This window comes from Leguminivora glycinivorella, chromosome 11 (assembly GCF_023078275.1).
Source record: "Leguminivora glycinivorella isolate SPB_JAAS2020 chromosome 11, LegGlyc_1.1, whole genome shotgun sequence".
Taxonomy (NCBI): domain Eukaryota; kingdom Metazoa; phylum Arthropoda; class Insecta; order Lepidoptera; family Tortricidae; genus Leguminivora; species Leguminivora glycinivorella.
This window is the reverse complement of record NC_062981.1, coordinates 13,279,568-13,301,176: the sequence shown is the minus strand read 5'-3', so window position 1 is coordinate 13,301,176 and position 21,609 is coordinate 13,279,568.

Sequence of the window (21,609 nt, the reverse complement as noted above, 5' to 3'; positions counted from 1 at the left end):
TTTTCACGCAGAGTAATTCATGATCCTTAATAAATGTTGGTGTTTTTATTAAGCCTGACTAAAACGCTTTATCAAAGTAACATCAAAAGAACGGTTTTTCATCGTTTCTCTACACAACTATACTATATACTTCTATTGATTTGAATGCTGAAAATCCTATCGTGTTTTATGTTCACACACTGCCGCACAATCTGTGTGCTACGCCGAAGGTGGAGAGGCTAGGTGTCGTAAACACGCCTCTGGGAAATTCTTGACGTTCACAACCGATCCCCGCGGCGCGCGCGCTGAGCCAGCGAACCTGCCACCACACATTTTCCCGATCTCAGATCTTACACCTATCAAACCTAACTTCATGCTGCAGAAATAAAAACCATTTTACAAATTCCACAAGTGTCAGATACGAGCTCCGTAAAGTAACCAGTCGATTTGCCGCTTTAGCTTAAGTAGTATTCTTTCGTTCCATGCATACAAAAGTAAATAAACGCACGGCTGTGATAATAAGAATGGAAGTTGGGTCTTTTGTCAGTCGAGTAAAGGCTGTTGTGTTGCTCAAGAGGATTGCTCGTTTTGCTTTTTACTTAATTCAGTTGCTTTGTTATCTGTTATCTGAAGCTAAAACTGGAGCACGGATATTTTATTAGGTAGGCTAGTACGGGTTATCAGTGTCTGAATCTGCGTTACTTGTAAGGTACCGGTGCCTAAGATTATTTTTAATTTTAATTTTTCTCGTTTAAGACATAATAAATATGCAATTTTGTTTAAATGATAATGGCGGTATGCACGCATCATTGAAATTCATTCGCACTTACAAAAGTATGATTTTTTGAAAGTGAGAAAGCTTCATACGGAGCCATCTTAAGGGCCCGTACCTTATTTATTTATTTATTAACCCGGTTTTTACTAAAATCGGTGCTTTTGACATAGACAACGTAGGTAAAATAGATTGTCTTGGCTATAAAGCCAGTAAAAGATAAAGTTTGCATCATAAGAGTGCACGTCCGTATAAATATCATGTTGAGATTTAGTGGCCCGCGCTGCGCGGCCACCGTGGGAAATATGAAAATTGGAAACGCTCCGCCGCCGCGAATAATTCAACCCTATTTGTACGCCAACCTCAATATTCCGATGTAAGTAGGTACCTTATAAGCGCCATTGCGCTATCTACGGGTATGGAATGGGATAATTGTATTGCACGTGTAAATGTACTGGAGCGCACTTACCGTAGCAGCGTGATTAGGATTTAGAATTTAATGGGTATTCGGGTGTCACTTAGACAATTCAAACATTTTAAACGTTTAGCAATAAACGATAGTCGAATGTTGTCTTTAGTCCTCGTGCGTCTCGCACACGCCAATATATACGGGTAAGCATCACGAGTGAAAGTCACGATTAGATAGTTAGTAGATAATATCACTGTAAGTTAGAATTGGCTTGGCTATAGTAGTCTCAAATACAAGTAGTATCCGATTTCGTCATAGATGTTGGTAACTGATTCCATACCTGTACAAATCTAAACATTCATAATTTGTAAATCAAAGTGATTTTTATTACTATAAGTTTGACGGTTAATTCCAAGTTTTTTTGACTTGACTATGCCAATTTTTAACGCAAATCAATATTATTTAATATTTTATTAATGGATAATTTGTCGTTATTACAAAATACCCTAAGTCGAATTAATACGGAGAGTCTTTTGTAAATTATATTTTTTTAGTTTTTGTTTATTTTATAATTTTGAATAAGGACGAAGATATGCTCAAGTAACCCTTGTTTCTTCATTATTATGTAAATAGACGGGTCCTTGTCCTAGCAATTAGAACAAAAACTTGAATTGTATATTTAAAAGGCCAGGGATCGGCTTAGAGAGCTCTTGTGTGGTAAACCGGTTAGGGTCGAGTGGGGTCCAGAGGCCTCAACCCGTCAAGTTTAATGCGTTTCCAACTCACCCCGCTTTCCTCGCACCCAACTAATTAGTGGAAGGGTATAAGTTAATCTTTTATTGTTTTAATGTTGTTTACTATTTCGATAGTGACTGTTATTGACTTCGCACTTATGTACTTATTAAGTTATTACCTAATTGGTTGGTTGATGATACTCATGCTGAAATGTGAAAATGTTTGCTACAAAGCTATGGCGTAGCGCTACGGGATTAGGTTAGAAGTGACCCATATAACCATAATCGGTCGCCGTTCCTACGCAAATCCTCCTATTTTGTGTACACACAGGTCTTCGGGTCTCAATGCTTAGTCACAGTACGGTCGACGTTTAGTCGCGGCGACCCAAATGGGGACGATTGGTAACAGGCACAAATGGTCACAGAGGTGACAGAAGTGTGCACTACGCGTGCACACATTGTTACCGTTTGGCGACTACTTTCCCAAAATCATTCGTTCATTTCATTCTTTTCAAATGGCGACTGTCAGAGACGTCAAAGTAAAAAAGAAATAAAATCATTTGACATTAAAATGTAATGGCGTAAGAATTTGTTAAAGATAAATATTGTTTGCATTTGTAATATAATGTGGGCTAATTACCATGGCCAATTAAATTGCTCGAGTGATTTCATAAAATAAGTCTAAATTTATCAACGCGCCATCAATTTACCTCAGTTTAACCAGTAATAATATTATTGACTACTCGGTGTTTGCGTGTTATGTATATTGATTGGTGAAGTTTTAGTGCTCTGGTGCATATACTATACTGAAATAATAAAAATAATGCCTAGAAAACCAATAAAGTTGTTAAAATATGGATTAAGACGGTAATATTCCATGTAAAAAACAGTCGCCAAACGGTCACCAAACGGTCAACAAACGGTCGCAAAATGGTCGCAGCGTACACGCGTGACCGAAAGCAGAATGGCTTCTTGTATTAATTTTTTTCAGGTATCCTCAAACTTTATAAACAATTAAATATGCCGTCGTACTCAGTTGCCCTCACTAAAGAAGATTTAAAAAAAATTGTAACGTGCGTACCGAGCTGCTGGGTTGTAAAGGATCGGGGATCATATGGTCTTCTATAGAGCAGCTAGTATTTTGCGGCATTTCACAATTGACACTTGTTGAAGTAGTTGTCATTAATATTACTATCGACATTAATTTCAGCGATCTGTACTTCTTTTGTCAAGATTTTTGTATAGATAAGTGTCTACAAATTTGTAATGTTAAAGAGACATAAATAAAACGTAGTAGAGTAAATAATGTGTTTTTTTTGTAACCCAAACAAAATACTTGTAGATACGAGTGCGGAAAAGAGGAAAATCGATACGAGTAGCGATAAATTAATACACGAACGAAGGGAGTGTTTTAAATCGACACGAGTTGTGAATGTCCTTTTCGCACGTGTATCGTACGACGATTTTCAGTACCTAAATCTAAGCTAAGAGTTTCGACCAGACAAGAAATGAATCATTGCTTGATTTGCTCGCACTACTGCGTTAAAAAAAGCAGCATCTGTACTGAAAAAACTATCATTGCGCAACAGAAATTCTATTAATATCACAGTAAATACTCTATTTCATTTGATTCCTACTTTTATTGTGTAAAGCAACACTACACTTCATTTTTATCAATAAGAATTAAAAATTATATATTTAATACATTAAGTAACTATAAAGTGCTTATCTATTTGTATTATCATTCTGCACTTTTCTTAACTTTCCCACATTTCTATAAAATGTCGAAGAGTGCTTAAATGGTCGTCGTCGTTTATTATTATTTAATTCGCTCATATTTAAATGATTCAAAGCAACCAGTCCACAACTTCACAAGACAATTTGAGAAACCTTCGTATTTCAGATTGTCATTTGCGGATACAGTGGTTTAGGAGCAGTTCGGTAATCAGACCTACACATGTGTGTACAAATTCTGTCAATGTCACTGTCAGAAACCGTTCTGACAGTGACAATGACAGCCACAAATTCGTCCACATGTTGTTACCGTTATGTGTGCAAACGTCGACTAATAAAGTGTCGTTAAAAGTCATTCTGACAGTGACATTGACAGCCACAAATTCGTACACATTTTGTTACCATAACGAGTGCACACGACGACTACATTTTGTTATTGTATCAATACGGTCGCATTGTTTGCACGCCGTTACCACGCGTTATGTCACATTTGACAGTTAGTTACTGATTTGAAGATTTTGCGACTGAAATGGTTGTATGGGGAATAATGCTTTAAAATGCCGAGTGCAGTGCCAGCTCGGTGGGTTATCTATTTGTAGTGCCTATTCGTAGAGGACAAACTCGGAAATCGGTGGCATTATAATGCTGGCATTATAATGCTATGTGTTAAAGTCGATAATATGATATGTATATGGATTATTTGTACATTACCCACAATAGTCGGAATCCTGCAATTGCAGTCGCAATTTGTTTTGATCTACCTACTACCTAGTTACTCGTACCTATATTAAACTTGAAGCACATTTTATGTAAATACCTAAAAAAAACCGGCCAAGTGCGAGTCGGACTCGCTCACCGAGGGTTCCGTACAAACTTTCTTTCAAACTACCTAATTAAAATAATCTCATGTTTTCATATAACTCTAATGACTTGACTAGAAGACAAAAGTATAGGTACTAATGAGCATTATTGTGTATAGCTTTATGTCGGTGAATTCGCTAACTAATTTACGCGACCTGTACAGTATGTTGGTTTTTCAGGGATAATTCTTTATACTTAATGTTAACCGATTTAAACCGTTTTTACTTTATTGGAAATAAGATGGTTTACATAACATCTCGTATTTATACATCCGCAAGGGTGGGTAAATTGAAAGTAAAAATCTGAAAAGTTTTTTGTGAATTAAAAAAAAATGTTTTCAAAATACAAGCACGATTGTATTTTTCCTGTAATATTTAGCATAAAACCAATGTTTCCTAAAATTTTCATAATAAACTTCGGAGGTAAGGGAGGGGGGGGGGGGGGGGCGGTATTTTTTTTACATTTTCCTTCAAAATTTTTTTTTTTTTCACAACAAAAAAATTATAAAAACAGTTTATTTACGTTCAATTTGCGCTCTTTCTAACGATACCCTAGTAACTTGAAATTTACAGTTTGCCCCCCATTTTTGGCCATTTTCTACAATTAAAATTAATAAATAAAAAAAAATACTTTCTATTAGTAGAGGTTTACAATGTTCACAACTATTCCAAATTTCAAGTTGATAGCATTAGTAGTTCTCGAGATATTTAGGAATGTGACAGACGGACAGAGTCGCACCATAAGGGTTCCTGTTGTACCTTACCCTAAAAATTTACTGGTGGTAGTTGAGTGGTCGGTTTCCTCAGAGGAAGACAGTCTTTGGGGAGGGTGGTCTGAATCCTCTTTTATGTCCTCATATAAATATCTGTCCTTTTATGTGTTCTAAAATTTGTCACATAAATAGAAATAATAAGTGATTTGCGCCTCCTTGATGCTATCGAATTTGCGTCTGCTGTCTTCGTATGTAGCTTGTATCTGTGTCACGAGTGTCGTGACAAGCGCTTTTGAAGCTCATGAGTTTCAACTCTGAATTGGTTCAGACAAAGAAATGGCGTTTCCTACAGTAAAGTTTTTATCTACTTATAAAAAAAACTTAGTGATATTTGTGATGTCAGCAGGCGAACGTTTAGTGTTTAAGGAATAATGCGGTGCTCCAACATGCCTGGAGGCTGCTTAGTATTCCGGCGGCTCTGCCCGATTTAGAACAGACGGCCGGGCCCCGGCCCGTCTTCATACGTCTCTCCAACGTGATTTTTATTGCTTCACCGTGTGATTGGAAACATTTTATGCCTCGTGGCGTTTTCCGACATAACTTAAAACCGGGGCATATCGTTTTTTTTTGCACAGAAGAAGGGTAAAGCCAAGTAATGTCGGCCGCTTTGGGATCATCCACATATTACGTCACACCAAATTTCAGGTTTTTGGACCCCTCCCCCCCCCTATGTCACGCTTTTTTGTATCCCTTTAACAGGGCTTGTCACATTTAGTATGACCCCCCCCTCCCCCTTACACTGTGACGTAATATATGGATGACGCCTTTCAAAATAGTTTTATTTTAAATATAGTAGACACAAAATGCGTTTTTTAAAAGACGACTTCAAACGTTTCAAGTAAATACGTTGGAACATTCAGCATACAGATTGCTGAATGCATATAATTAGAATTAGATGGTAAATGATCATGTTGTGATCGGTTTTAAATGTATTATTCCTTTTGAAGTTCTTGTACCTACGTGTGATTGGCTTATATAAATTAAGAATCTGTTTTCAATTTATGTACTTACATATATTTGATTTCTTCAAAACATTTGTTTGAAAGCTTGTACAATGTACTTACGTTCAAAGTGAATTAAAATTTCATTCCTTTGTGAAGATCTAAATTATCTGGGTATTTTAGATTTTTCTCTTAAAGGAATCCATCCGCTTTCTGTTCCCTGGTAATGACATCTCTTCTACTATGATGTTCCTAAGTAAACTTCTAGTAATGGAGTATATTTTAACCAACTAGGTACTTACATTTTAATACTGGTTGGAATTGAATACTGTAGAGTATTCAGAGTGTTAAACTAGAAAAACACATTCCCTAGAAAACATAGCGAGAAGATAAAGACGAGGAAACGAAATAAAAGAAATCTAAACGTTTGGCTTGATAAAATATTGGAGCATTGAAACTCAAGAAATTGAACTAATCTACGCATTGAACATTTATTCTGACGAATAATTTTGTTAAACTCTAGTTTTAGCAACTTGAGAGTGATAAAATAATATTCGGAATTAAAATCATAATTAAAGATGAATAATAAAGTAATAAGTGCTATATTTTAATGTTTGTTTCTTTTTATTTACTCTTTGTTTACTGTATAAAGTAACTTAAAAAGCGGTTCTGTATGTAAAGTTAATTGTGGAGGTGCGAAGGGAATGTGGTTCTGGCTGAAAAACAGCGCTGAAGCGTTACCCATGTGGGCTGGCATTCTCAGTATCATGCTGACGCCAAAACCATTTGCCACATTATTGTTTAATATAAGATAGAATAATAGCTACATTTGTAACTAAATCTCCGCTCACCTTACTTATCTACTTACTTACTTGACTAACCAACATTATAGCTAACCCCCCTTTAAATATACCCCTTAAATTTGGCCTTGTGATCGTCTAGCGTGAATAAGTAGAACCCTTCGATGTGAACCGCGATAACCTAGATCCTTTAATGAGTATCAGCTGTATTTTTGACTAATTTTTAAAATTTTATTTATTTATATTTTAAAGAAGAATAAAGGTTATTGTAGCATAATAATATAGTGTTATAGAAGAGTATTTTATTAGATTTAGGCCTAGAAAGTTATGAGTGAGAAAATTAATGACGTAATGAAGAAATTTTTAGAATAAAAGTTAGTGAGTGAAACATACATGAAATAAATATTAAAAAATATTTTGTTAATCATCCACTACGCCTTATTAGTGGTCCTGATTTGGGTACGAACTTGCGATGTGGAATAGGACCCCTGACCTGATCAAACCACTTTATCAGGATCCTAAGCAAGTAAGCCTGAAGAGCTATCTATCTACAAACTAACCCCCTTTTTGTTTTGTTTCTTGTCCCTAGCTAAACCCCCCGTTCCCCAATACTGCTAATAGACCATAACTTCTCGATCCTTCTAATGTATCATCAAGGCTCCGAGTAGTTGCTACCACTGAGAACGAAGTAAGTAAGTCTAGTAACTCCTTGAAGCTTTTGACTTGTCATCAGTGGACGGCGCTCGCATGCCACTGGGCCCTATAACAAACTTATGCTTTTTATTCCAAAGTATAGTTTGTTTCCCTAACCAACTTGATAGAATTTACCTTGAAAAACTAGTTAGCAACACTCACTGGCTCGATGCTACACGAAGAATCAGAAATTGCTACCACAATTATTAATTTCACTCAAATAAATTAAGTAATAAGAGTTTTTATAAATTACCAGTTTTACCACATATTTTAAGATAGTAAACACCACATTTAAAGTCCATTTAAACCATATAAGTAGTAGTAGTTAAATTATTTCTCCACAATACACGTTGACCAATTATATTCCAAGACCAATCATAAAAAAAACTCTACTTTCATAGAAATAGTGTGTGACTTTACCCTATTCCTATCGTTTTCCCTACTCTAACATATCTGAAACACAGACCGTCACTTACCATAGATCTTGTGTTCAAAATATGCACAAGTGTATCCCTACCATAAGCTGTACAGTTCAGCCAGCGAAGCTGAGATAGGCAACCTATAGGCTTGTGTTCTTATCCCCCCCTCTGCTCTTGCCCGCGGGCTAGGGTAGCAGAGAGTAGATCGCCCTATCCGTGTATATATCCAGTATTCTAGGACACACCAGTACCAGCCACATGAGAGACCCAGCTGCGATCAACTTTACTTAGATGTGGATCGATCACAACCGAAATCCCCAGCGACCAACGCCAGCATGGACTAGAGCACCGAGTAAATAAATATAAATATATATAGGACCCCAGCCTCAAATACTGCCGACTTCTGTGAGCAAGGATTACTCCTAATGCCTTTCGTCAATCGTGAAAGTCCTCACTTCCATCTAACAGTTGGACTCTTTGAGACCGGTGAGAAAATACGCTTTTGTAAGTATAGAAAAGCGTCCAAGCCCTCCACTTGGAACAAAAAGACCCCTAAACGCCTCTTATTTGACACCGTAAGGGAAGAAGCGCCTAGCCGGACAACAGTCTGTCACAAACAATGATCTGGCTTATAACTTTCACAAAATAACCCCATAGAAAATTACTAAATTCAATTTTACTGACCAACTAAACAAACGAGTGAAGTTTCCTTTACGTGCTATAATCTAAGCTTAATTTTGCAAGAATTACTCCCTACAAAACCAAACACAAACTTATCTCCAAGCACCAGCCATACATCGACCCAGTCTTTGTATTGCTTGACGGCACTCAAGAAACAAAGCACAGAAAACTTCACTATACACATCAATTTAAATGTAACACTACACTATAAATAGAACACTAAAATAACCCCACAACTGACAGTAAAGCAATTCCACCATAGGTCCAAGTTCAACTGTACGACGATATTGTCCTCGCACAATCAAACAAAGACACAATTTCAAAGTTTACAATCACTTAGAATAATTTCCAAGTAAAAACAAACAGAGAAATAATAGCAGAACAACTTTACTCACCAGTATAACACACGAAAGCCAGAGACACTGTTAGTCTTGTGGATATTGTAAGAATGACGCGCGTCGGCTCCCTCCGACCCTTTTATAGATTCAAAAAGAGCGACAAAAGAGCGACAAAAAGGCGACAAAAGAGCTACAAAAGAGCGACAAAAAAGCGACAAAAGAGCGACAAAAGGGCTACAAAAGAGCGACAAAAGAGCGACAAAAAGGCTACAAAAGAGCGACAAAAGAGCGACAAAAGGGCTACAAAAGGGCTACAAAAGAGCGACAAAAGAGCGACAAAAGAGCGACAAAAGAGCGACAAAAGAGCTACTGGCGACAAATAACAATGGATAGCCGCTAAATTACACTTATAAGAAAAAGGTCGTAACTGTTTTGTTTACTAAGTCGTACGCCTTAGGCATTAATGTCCAAGACAGCTCAGCACGTACGTTTTTGCTTCTCAATAGTAACATCTGCATGACTGCACGTGTTCCAAAGTGATATAGGAATAATTTTATTGATACCTAGTTAGCGACGAAGAGTTATGTATTGCGGTTAGTATAGGTATGCAGATATTTTTTTGTTAAAGGGTTTTAGTTAGTTTTGTAGATCAAATACGCAGTAAAATATCATTTTTGTTTCTAAATGCTACATTAAACACATCCAGAAAGTATACTACTAATCATTATCAACTTTCATGACCTGTGATTGAAATCAAGACATAATATCGGAACGCTACGCAGCTGACAACTGTCAGTGTCAGTATTCCGTCCATGTGAACGTAGTTTGTTGATAAATATGTTTTTCCAACCTGTTTTACATCGAATAACAGTGAATTTTATGAGTGAAGACGTGACTATACATGTGATAAACCATCACAGATATTATTTGTTAAAATATCCAATGAAATCCCAAAGAAAATATGCACCAAAAAGTTAGCCAAGGAAAAGTTGATTTGCCGTAAGTTTTATATGTAATAACGAGTCCATTTCCTCGTCATAGACGCTTGTTCTGTTACACATTTAATTTAGTTTTTAACATATTTACATAATTATATAAGAAACTAAGACTAAACTTTAAAGTCTAAATTTAGTAGTTAGATTTAATTTAGTATTAGTTAAGTTTTTTTGTACCTACTTGCTAATTTGTTAATTCGTTTCTGTGGCAATAAAGAAATTTCAATTTCAATTTAATAAAAAAATGTGTTATATTAATGAACACAGACAATTAAAAACATGTATACGATTCTAAATATCGGATATAATTTAAAGTATTCAGTAAAACTATAAAACTTGATGTTAATTCTTAGATAATTAAAAAAAACCTAACAAACCATCAATAGGGTTTACGCTAAACTGACACTTAATAGAATCTGTAATATTACAGTGCAGTATGAAATATAAATTTAAGACTGTTTAGGAAATAGTACATTACCATATAAGTGCGAAAAAAAAGGAAGTTCGAAACGAGTGGCGATAAATTAAAACACGATCGAAGAGAGTGTTTTAAATCGACACGAGTTACGAATTTCCTTTTTGCACGTGTATCGTACGACGTTTTTCAGTATGAGCCTCCAAAGTTTCGACCTGGCATATAATGAACCACTTCTCGCACTAGTGCGTAAAAAAAAACACCATCTGTACTGAAAAAGTTTTTTGATTTCTGCTTCCGTGAAAAAAGGAAATCGCAAAATATAAAAGGGTTTTCCAAACATCGCTTCGTTCAATGTTTAAGGGAATCAAATAAAGCAGACAGAAATTGTCAGTCAGCTGCCTGCAGAATAAGAATACGGCCTGCGATAAACTGAATCGAACGATTGATTGCTTTCATTTCGCGAAACATGTTTTTTTTTATGAAAGTACGACTGGCAGATAGCATTGTTTGGTTTGTTTATGTACATGGATTGTGAAATCTTAGAATATAGGTACCAGTAGCGGCTGGTGTAAATTTATGCTAGGCAACACTGAGCAAAAAGAAACCTACTTTTACATTGGGTACTTTACTAGTAACCAATTTTAGGAAAGCCGGTGGGAATCCGCCTACATTTCTTTTTTACGTGTATTTCGTGTATTGTCTAGTTTTTCAGCCTTGGGCATCTTATATAGCGACCAGGAAGTAGGTCAAAACTCAGTTTATTTAATGTGTTTTTTGCCAAAATAGCGTACAAACCCCATAAAATACACCATTAAAATGGCACCATGACCTAAGTACACTGAGAGAAAATACAACCAGTTTTCATGTTCGTTCAACAAGTTTTTTGGTTAAAATAGCACCTACGTGCTCTTTGGTTCAAACAACAAGCTACTTGTCATTTGAATCGGCAATATATTTGAATCAACAAGTCGATTTTATAAAAACAACCTGACACATTTTGTTTTAAACATACGTTTGGCTGATTCAAACGGATAAATGTCCCCATGTGACGGAAACTAGCAGGAGGCTCTTTGCATCATTGCACTCGCTTCGCCGTCTCCAGAGCTTCCTTCCTGTCCACACGAAAGTCATGTTAGCCTAGGGTTGTAAATAGAAAAAAAACCAAATGTTTTTTTTCAGAATTGTGAAAAAAAACATGAAAAAAAACCGAGCGCCATGGTTTTTTTTCTAAATATGGTTTTTTTTCAGATGAACAAATAATACGACAATAACGGTTTTTCGTGAGTTGTAACGTGTTTCAATAACAATAACGTACATTTTAATTCAATTAACATTCAGTATACAAACGTTTATTGGGGAATCCCCGATGCTGCGTGTAGCGTGGAGAGGCGGCGGTGTTTCCAACAGTAAATAGTGATAACTACCAACTACAGATTTCGTAAATGTTACTTTTATAAGACCAGAAATTAAAGTTATTCGATTAAATTCGTTTAATAGTTAACATTAAGTCTAAAAAAACGTATAAAAGTATTAACTACTTTGCAAATTTAGAGATTTCGTACTTTAGAAAAAAAACATACTCCAGAAAAAAAACTGTTTTTTTTCACGGTTTTTTTTCATGTTTTTTTTCAAGCCAGAAAAAAAACCGTTTTTTTGCAACCCTATGTTAGCCCACTCTCTGTTGATTCCCATCCTCGATTATGCGGACATTGCAACTCTGGACCTCACTGAGGAGCTATTGGACAAACTTGAGCGTTTGCAAAATGTTTGCATTAGGTACATATTTGGCCTTCGCAAATTTGACCACATCTCTTCTTTTCGCTCACAACTCAAATGGCTGCCGATTCGACGTCGCAGAGACATACATGTTCTTTCCCTTCTGTTTAATGTTCTTTTCTCTCCTTCCTCTCCCCCTTATCTCTCTGAGAGATTTAAATTTTTAGCAGACGGCAGCGGGCACCGCCTTCGTTCCAGTGCAGATCTCACCCTGTCTATCCCACCTCACAAACATAGATCCTATGACAAGTCCTTTACTGTTTACTCTGTCAAATTATGGAATTCATTGCCACCTCCCCTTCGACAGTGTCAATCGGTCGCATCGCTAAAATCGAATTTAAAAAAGTTATGGCTTTCGGATGCATCTTAATCTAAAAGATGTTTGCGGTTAGGTAGATTGTGTATGTATGTAGGGTAGTCATAAAACTGTATTATAATTATGTATAACGTATTTATTTATATGATATAACGTCTATATTGCTGTAGTTTGTAGGTTAGGTATAGGTTTAGCTTAGGAACGTCTACCATCTCCAATTCTCCTTTAACTGCTCTAAGGTTAACTGGAAGAAATCCCTTAATGGGATAAGTTCGCCTTTGTACAAATGATGTGTGTGTTCTTTTTTTCTTTACTGTGTGTGTTCTTATCTTTGTACAATAAAGTGTATTACTACTACTACTACTACTAAACCGCAACAAGTCGAACTTGTTAAATTCACAATGCAAATTTCTCTCAGTGTAAATACACCATTTAAATGTATATAAATAAACGTCCGTGGCCGGCGAAAATCAGTACTTTGTCGCTTAGTTACTGATGAGATTTGCTTGTTGACGATCTTTATACGAATAGTGTCTTTCAAAGTGTCTTTTGGCATGATCAGAAATTGGAACCCAAAATTAGTGACAGTTGTTAACAAAAATTTACTCGATGTCAGTTTTGTGATGACAATTTAAGAGTAAAACTTGTCTAAAAACCAACTTTTTTATGTTCTAAATGTAGATTATTGCTTTTAGTGTATGTAATTAACACAATAGCAATATTTATTGAAATTTCATGCTTAATTGTCGTCACAAAACTGACATTGAGTTAATTTTTAGGGTTCCGTACCTCAAAGAGGAAAAACGGAACCCTTATAGGATCACTCGCGTGTCTGTCTGTCCCTCTGTCACAGCCGATTTCTCCGAAACTACTAGACCGATTTACTTGAAATTTGGCACATGTATGTAAACAAGTGGCCCAAAGACGGACATGTAATATAATTAAATGAAATTAAACGAAATTTGGTCATAGGGGGCACTTTTGGGGGGTAAAATTGAAAATTAAAAATCAAAGTTATTAGAACTATATTGTGTTACATATCAAATGAAAGAGCATTTTATAAGCATCTCAAATATATTTTTTTTATAGTTTTTATTTTGGTAATTTAGAAGTAATTTAAGAAAATAAGCAAAAAATGACCATTCCCCCCCCTTATCTCCGAAACTACTTAGCGTAAAATTTTCAAAAAAATACACGAGATAGCCCTCTACCTGTAGATTACAGGAAAACCTATTAGAAATCTACAGTCATGCGTAAGTCGGACTTAAGAGAAAAAAACTCAAATTGAGATTTTTCACTCACTGCCGCTGCAAGTACTTACTAAATGTTTTGAAATTTTGTAAGCGCCATGGACAGGTAGAAAGAAATTCATTTCTGTTTAGAAATTGTTAAAAATTTTAAGCATTTGCCAAAATGACTTAAGTTCCTACTAAAAAAGAGGCGCTTACGACTGTTTAGAACTGCACTGACCATAATATTGCCCTAATAGGTCCAAAAAATGGTGTATATATACGAAAACAAAAAAATTGTGCCACCGACAACCAAAATCTGAAGTCTATTTGCTCTATCTCTTATAGTTTCCAAAATATACGCAAAATCTTTAAAGTACAAATCTAGTGTAGTCAGGCGCTCATGACCTTTTTGTATGGAAATGTCGAAATCCGACTCGCACTTTACCGATTTTCATAGAAAGTTGTGTTTTATTATCAGTTTTGAAGGAGGTTTCTTGTTTTTAACCACCAACGCAAAAATATTATAATAATAATAGGTTTGACGCTTGACATGTCTGTCTGGCATCATAGCTCCCGAACGAATCAATCGATTTTGATTTAGTTTTTAATGTTTAAGGTGAATTCGTCGAGAGTTCTTTTTTGTACCACGTAGGTGGCAAACATGCATACGGTCCGCCTGATGGAAAGCGGTGACTGTTACATATGGACGCCTGCCACTCAAGGAGTGGCACATGTGCGTTGCCGACTTGACTCATTAGAAACTTGTACAAACCTGTACTTAGAAGGGGCCTGGGTGCCGACGACTGAAGGAAGGAGGGGGAAGGAAGGAAGGAGTACCGCACCCTCGTTGAGCTCTGGCTGCCTTACTCACCGGCAGGAACACAACAATGAGTAAAGTCTAGTGCTACTTGATTGCGGTCTTTTGTAAAGCGGAGGTATTAGACTCTGCTCTACCTTAGAGTATATTCAATTTAGTATTAGAGTTATCAGTCAAGAAATTTAAATGCAGCGCCATCTATTATTAGTTTCGACAACTTTTCATGTGACTTTCCATGCCTAAAGGTTCGCACAAGTCTCAAGTCGCGTAAATTACTTAGTAAATTTTGCCGAGAGACGGCGCTAAATACAATAATACTCATTAGAGTACCTATACTTCTAGTCAAAGACATATATAACTCCGTATAGACAGATAAAGTCTAAAGGCTCCAGTACACAATGGCCCATGCTGGCCCACTACAGGCCATCGCCATTGTGTACAGGGGGTAATGGTGTATGATGGCGGACAATTGTCAATCGTGGTGCGCAATCGGGGAGTTGTCGGTTTTTTGGGCACACTTCAAAGGAATCGTGGCGTAGCGTGGCCTGTGGTGTTCACACAATCGGCCATTGTTTAGTTTGTCACCGACCGCCTGACCGGGATTGTGCACTTTTTTGTTGCTAGAACTAGAATTTTTGATCGCCCAAGATATCAGTACTACCGTGGAGCAATGAAGAAACTTTTAAAGTTTATTGATTTATATCAATCTGAGCCTGTAATACTTGTAAACAGTTTATAAATAAATAACCACAGCCGTAATTACTTCTATGTCCATCGCAAGTGGTTTGCCAGCCAGCAATGAGACATGCGCCACTGTGTGAACTGATCGTGGCCTACAATTGTGCATTGCAAAGCGTGGCCCATCACAGGACATAGTTTTTTTTTTTTTATACTACGTCGGTGGCAAACAAGCATACGGCCCGCCTGATGTAAAGCGGTCACCGTAACCTAGGGACGCCTGCAACTCAAACAGTGTCACAAGCGCGTTGCCACCCTATTAGAAACTTGATAGTGTACTGGAGCCTTAAGAATAAAACGTACTTACCTCAGTACCACACAGAAGAGGGCTCAGCTAGATGGCGCTAATATTAATATTAACACGCTTTTATTAGGTCGTCGTGTATGTAACTAACTATGTAATGGAATCTACGGAGGCTAATTTAACCATCTTCCAAGGATCGTAGCGTAATGATAATTGGCAGCTGTATGTAGTTCTGATGACAGTACAATAATATGGTACTGTTGAACTGATCTGATGATGGAGCCGGAAGATATGAACTGGAACTACATGATGGAACATCGTATCATAGCTGTTTTTGGGTTTCTTAGAAAAGTCTTGAAATGAACTTTGACTACGGTAAGGTTTCAAGGTCTGATGATGAAGCCGGAAGATATGAACTGGAACTACATGATGTAACATCGTATCATAGCTTTTTTTGCGTTTCTTAGAAAAGTCTTGTAATGAACTTTGACTACGATTAGGTTTCAAGGTCTGATGATGGAGCCGGAAGATATGAACTGGAACTACATGATAGAACATCGTATCATAGTAGTTTTTGGGTTTCTTAGAAAAGTCTTGTAATGAACTTTGACTACGATTAGGTTTCAAGGTCTGATGATGGAGCCGGAAGATATGAACTGGAACTACTAAAAAGATCAAAGTAGTATTTAAAATAAGTTGGGATAGGGTTTTCTTGAGACCCTTAAGAGCAAATAAAGGGGGGCTCAGGGGCGATCGAAGCCCTCCACAAAAAAGACAGATCAACGTAGTATTTAAAATAAGTTGGGTTAAGGTTTTCTTGTGACCCTCCAGAGGAAATAAAGGGGGCGCTCGGGGGCGAAGCCCCCGCAAAAAAAGAAAGATCAACGTAGTATTTAAAATAAGTTGGGTTAGGGTTTTCTTGTGACCGTTCAGAGTAAATAAAGGGGGGGCTCGGGGGCGAAGCCCCCCAAAAAAGAAAGATCAACGTAATATTTAAAATAAGTTGGGATAGGGTTTTCTTGTGACCCTTAAGAGCAAGTAAAGAGGGGCTCGGGGGACAAAAAAAGATCAACATAGTATTTAAAATAAGTTGGGATAGGGTTTTCTTGAGACCTTTAAGAGGAAATAAAGGGGGGCTCGGGGGGCGAAGCCCTCCGCATAAAATAAACATCAACGTAGTATTTAAAGTAAGTTGGGATAGGGTTTTCTTGTGACCCTGAAGAGCATGAATAAGGGGGGCTCGGGGGCGAAGCCCCCCGCATAAAAGAAAAATCAACGTAGTATTTAAAATAAGTTGGGATAGGGTTTTCTTGAGACCCTTAAGGGCACATAAAGGAGGGCTCGGGGGGCGAAGCCCCCCGCATAAAAGAAAGATCAACATAGTAGAGAATGCCTTAAAGCATAAGTCCGCCTTTTGTACTGCAAGATTTTCTTTTATCACTGCTTCCAGTAGTTCCACAGGTGGTAAATGATCTTTATTACTAGATTCACCTACTTTTATCAATTTTAAAGCACTAGTGGATAAAATGCGTTTTTACCCGCTGGTATTAAAGGACAAAACACGTGTTTCCTAGCTAGTGAGGGGAAAAATTCAATGTTGGCTGCTCGCGTGCGGTCCGTTTGTTAATGTAGGTAAGAATTTAGAATGGCGTCATTTTGTGAACATCAAAGGAGTGAGCTGTCTGTACTTGTACTATTATACATATATTCTGTGACAAAACTAACAACATGTGTTCCAAGTACAACATTCGAAATGCCGGAAAGTTAGTAGGTATCGACCGTAAATTGGCGAAATCCAATTTACGGTCAAATTAACACATGTGATGGACCCTGCCGTCTATAATAAATTGCCGCAATATGTGGTTGAAGCGCCTAAGTGTGTCGAACTTTAAGTACCTATCGCTTAAAAAATTGGCTGGTCGAGCACCCGTTCTACACTTATGACAATTTTTTTATTTACCTAATTAGAAAAACATTTTTGTGCATTTTTTAAGTGAATATAGCCTAACTTTTTGTAATTTTAATCTTCTGTCTATTTATTCTCTAAATATTATTGTTGTATGAATATTATTTTTTTAAATCAAATCTTGACGTGTAAAGTGGCGTTGAATGAATAAATGAATATGAGTATGAGTAGTATGATTATTTTAACCATTGAAAGTTTGTACGGAACCCTCGGTGGGCGAGTCCGACTCGCACTTGGCCGGTTTTTGTTAACAACTTTCACTAATTTTGGGTCCCAATTTTTGAAAATGCCCCTTTACGGCAACCAACAAAGTGGGGCATTTTGTCGGTCGTAGACTCAAATGATGTCGCTTAAGTGAGTGCGTAGTGTCCGTCGACACAAAATGGGACGTTTTGTCGATCGTGGACACAAATGCCTGCCGTGGCTTAAGTGAGCGTGGCAGTGTCCGTCGACACAAGTGTCCAATTAACCGCGCCTGCACGTGCTGCTCACTTGTCCGCTAAATTACTCGGTAATGATGTGATGCCCGATGCCTTGTGGATATATTTCCATGAGGCACTTAAGATAAGTAAGAGTATGTAAAAAGGTCTTTTATAGGATACAGAACATTAAGGTTATTAAGGGAATTATTTATTTACATAATTATATAAATAAACTAACACTAAACATAAAACTTAATAGCTAGCTTAATAATTATAATATGTAATTATACAAAAAAAAAATACTCTGAGTCCCTTCAGATGCAAAGGAAAGGAGCTCAACGTTCTTAGCGTTGCCATGTTTAACAGCGATGGACAGCCAATTTTATTTTTATTACACTTAAAATAAAATAAAAAGTCTTGGTGTAAGCGTGTTATTCTCGAAGGACAATAATACGGTGACACGCAACAAATACCTAAGCCCGTTCATTATGTAATTGCTTAATTACATAGGTACATAGGTACGGTTAGCCACAGTCACCGTACCTACTTATGTAATTAAAGCAAAATAATAAACAAACTTTGTAACGAGAGATTCGAAAGTATGATTAAATTTATTAGTTCGAAATCGGTACTTTTATGGAATTTGGCATAGGAAAAGATGATGTATTCAAGTATGTACTTACTTATGTCTTTTTACTACGGCATAAGTCGTTTACATGTGTACGTGGGATCGTATCATAAAAAGAAATAACATTATTCAAATCTTTATTTACATTCTAAAACCCGTTCAAACGACACCATTTATTTGAACTCATCTAAATTGGTCGATGCGACCTGCAGGTAACTGTTATTGCGACAATATATTATACAGCTTTAGTTCGGCGCTATTCGATATGCTTACATCGGTCGACAATTATAATAATCGGCTCAAAACTTGCGACTTAAATGGAAACGTTAGAAGCGAGTTCAAAATATGGAAATCCCGTATCGAGGAGATTAAGTTGGCTATAATGGAAGTGGGAATACCAGCAGCAGTGCAAGCGCCGTGATCGCGTCCCTTGCGCTCGAATTCACAACTTGCTGATGGTACATAAGCTGAACGAGATGCAGCCGCGCCGCGGTGTAGCCCCGCCGCTTCACGTCTCGCGTTATGAAACGGGAATTAAATTGTCTGTGAAGAATACAACAGGATTACCGTTTATTCCTACTTTCACGCGGAACGACATCTTCCTACTTCGCTGCCTACATTTCCTCTTTACTCACTGAGCGTTTTACCAACCCGCTAGTGTTTGCAGCAATAGTTGGTGAAAACTGGAAAGCTCGGTTGCAGGACGTAGCGAACTGTGCGGGTATCCACTGCACTGCAGCCGGACTTGGCATGTTCCTCCGAGTTTGTGTATCAGTGGTGTATCGTAAACATTCGCTGGATTACATCGAGCGCACCGTGTTTGAGTATTGCTGTTATTATTCTAACTCAACAATAACTTCTAAGTTTTTCGAATGGTAATTAATAGTGATTTGTTTTACAAGGGGCCAAAGTTGTTGTTTAACCGCACGTATGACCCATATTGATACCCGAGCAAGCGAAAGATTCCAATATTGAACTGCGAGCGTAGCGCGTGGTTCAAAAAGTGGAATCTTGAGTGTTGCGAGGGTTTTAAGGCACATAGGTTAAACAAACTTTGCCGCCGAGTGAAACACAACATTTATCACCACACCAACACGAACAAATTACTGACTATAAAATATCAATCTATCGTTCAATATTTATGATTCAAAATAATTATTTGCATGTAAATTCTACCTGCCAGATCAAGTCATCAAGTTAAAATTTGTATTAAATTACTTTGCACCCTTGTGGATAAAATGCAATTCGTTTTCGAATAGCAAAATTGATCTTTACCAGTTGGTGCGGTGAACAAACATTTTTCTATGTGCTAAGCCATAACCCAATTTCCGAACTGAAATTCGGTGTTGGTGCCACTGTCAAAGAAATACTTTTTTGACCTTACGAAAGTGGAAGCCTGTACCACATGAGGATGTTTGTTGATCTCATTGAAATACTCAATATCATTTTTATCATGATTCTTGTTTACTAACATCGCGGTTGTTTTTCTAGCTTTTTTATGTGACGTTAAAATTATTGGTTTGAGTGTGGAAACAACGATGTGCATATCATTAATATTTGTGTTTAGGTAAACAGGTCTGGCTATTTTAATTACTGAATGTGATTTTGTGATGTTATTTTCATTTTTAGGCCTTTTGGTAATTTCTTGTGTGTTATTTTTAAACATTATTTTTGACAACTTTTGAAGTTTATTAGATTTGGTTAATTTGTCAATAACCTTGTCGAATTCTGCGAAAAACATAAGATCGGTAGTATTTGTTTTCGGTTTTCGAGTTGTAGTATTAGTTTTTGCAGTAAACCGCGGCAGCAGGCTGACATTAAGACTGGCATTGGACAACTTATCGTAATTGTTTTTTAAGTTTGTGCCAGGTTGATTTCGTATTGCCCCCATTGTATTGATAACGTTTTCAAGTTCTTCCCAACTCAAACTGGGTGCAGACGTTGCTTCCTGGACCTGGTTTTCTAGTTCAAACAAATTTTCATTACTGGCTATTAAATCTTTGTATTTTGTCATCTTGTTCAATCTCATTCCCAGTGGAGATCGTACAAATCTTTCCCAGTAAGTGCGCGCCGCGTAACTACTTTCACTGAAAAAAGGATGGTCATCTGCTGCTATTTTAGTTTTAGGATCCTCAGCTAGTTTAATTTTGAGGTCAGGTTGAAGGTCATGTTCAGTCTCCAATCCTCTTATAAGTTTTGCTATTTGCTTTCCTAATGTACTGTAATAAGTGTCGTCTTCTTTGTTCTTTGTCGAGTCTAACAGACGTCGGGTGGAATAGTCGAGGCGACCTGGCGCGATGGGGTGCCTTCTTCTCTTAGGCTTTAAGCGCTGAAATTGTTCATGTTTCAGAGGGATGCGCACAAGGGGCGATCTTGATGTGACTTTGTTGGTTTCATTGGGGTTCCTATGAATAAGTTCACTTATATATTTGAAGTCATTGCCGGTGTCCATTTTGTCCCCATGGTCGAAAATAAGATTATTGTCTCCCAAAAACATGTCATCGTAGTTGTCTTCCGGGACGTACTGCTTCATAGGATAGTCCATAGGTGGCAATGGTGGTAGCGGTGATGGTTTGAATACTGCTCTGGGTGGTGGTTTGTTTCGGGTTTTTATTGGTGGGTGCTGTGAAAAGAGATAATTTAAAAATATAGCTGGTAAATGATACTGACAATGCTGATAAAGGCTTATACGCATACATAATTAATGTGTTTTATGTTATATAGAATAAATGTCACTTACGAATGTATTGAGCATTTTATGAGTTCGCAGGACTTTCTTATTGTTTTCGTTGGGCACGGGCGATGCTTCGGTCGGTGCTTCGGTTGTCTGCTCCGTGGTCGGCGGCGAAGGCGGTGGAGGCGACGGCGGCGGCGGCGGCGGCGACGGCGACGGCGGCCCGGCCGGGGTCGCCGGCGGGGCTGAC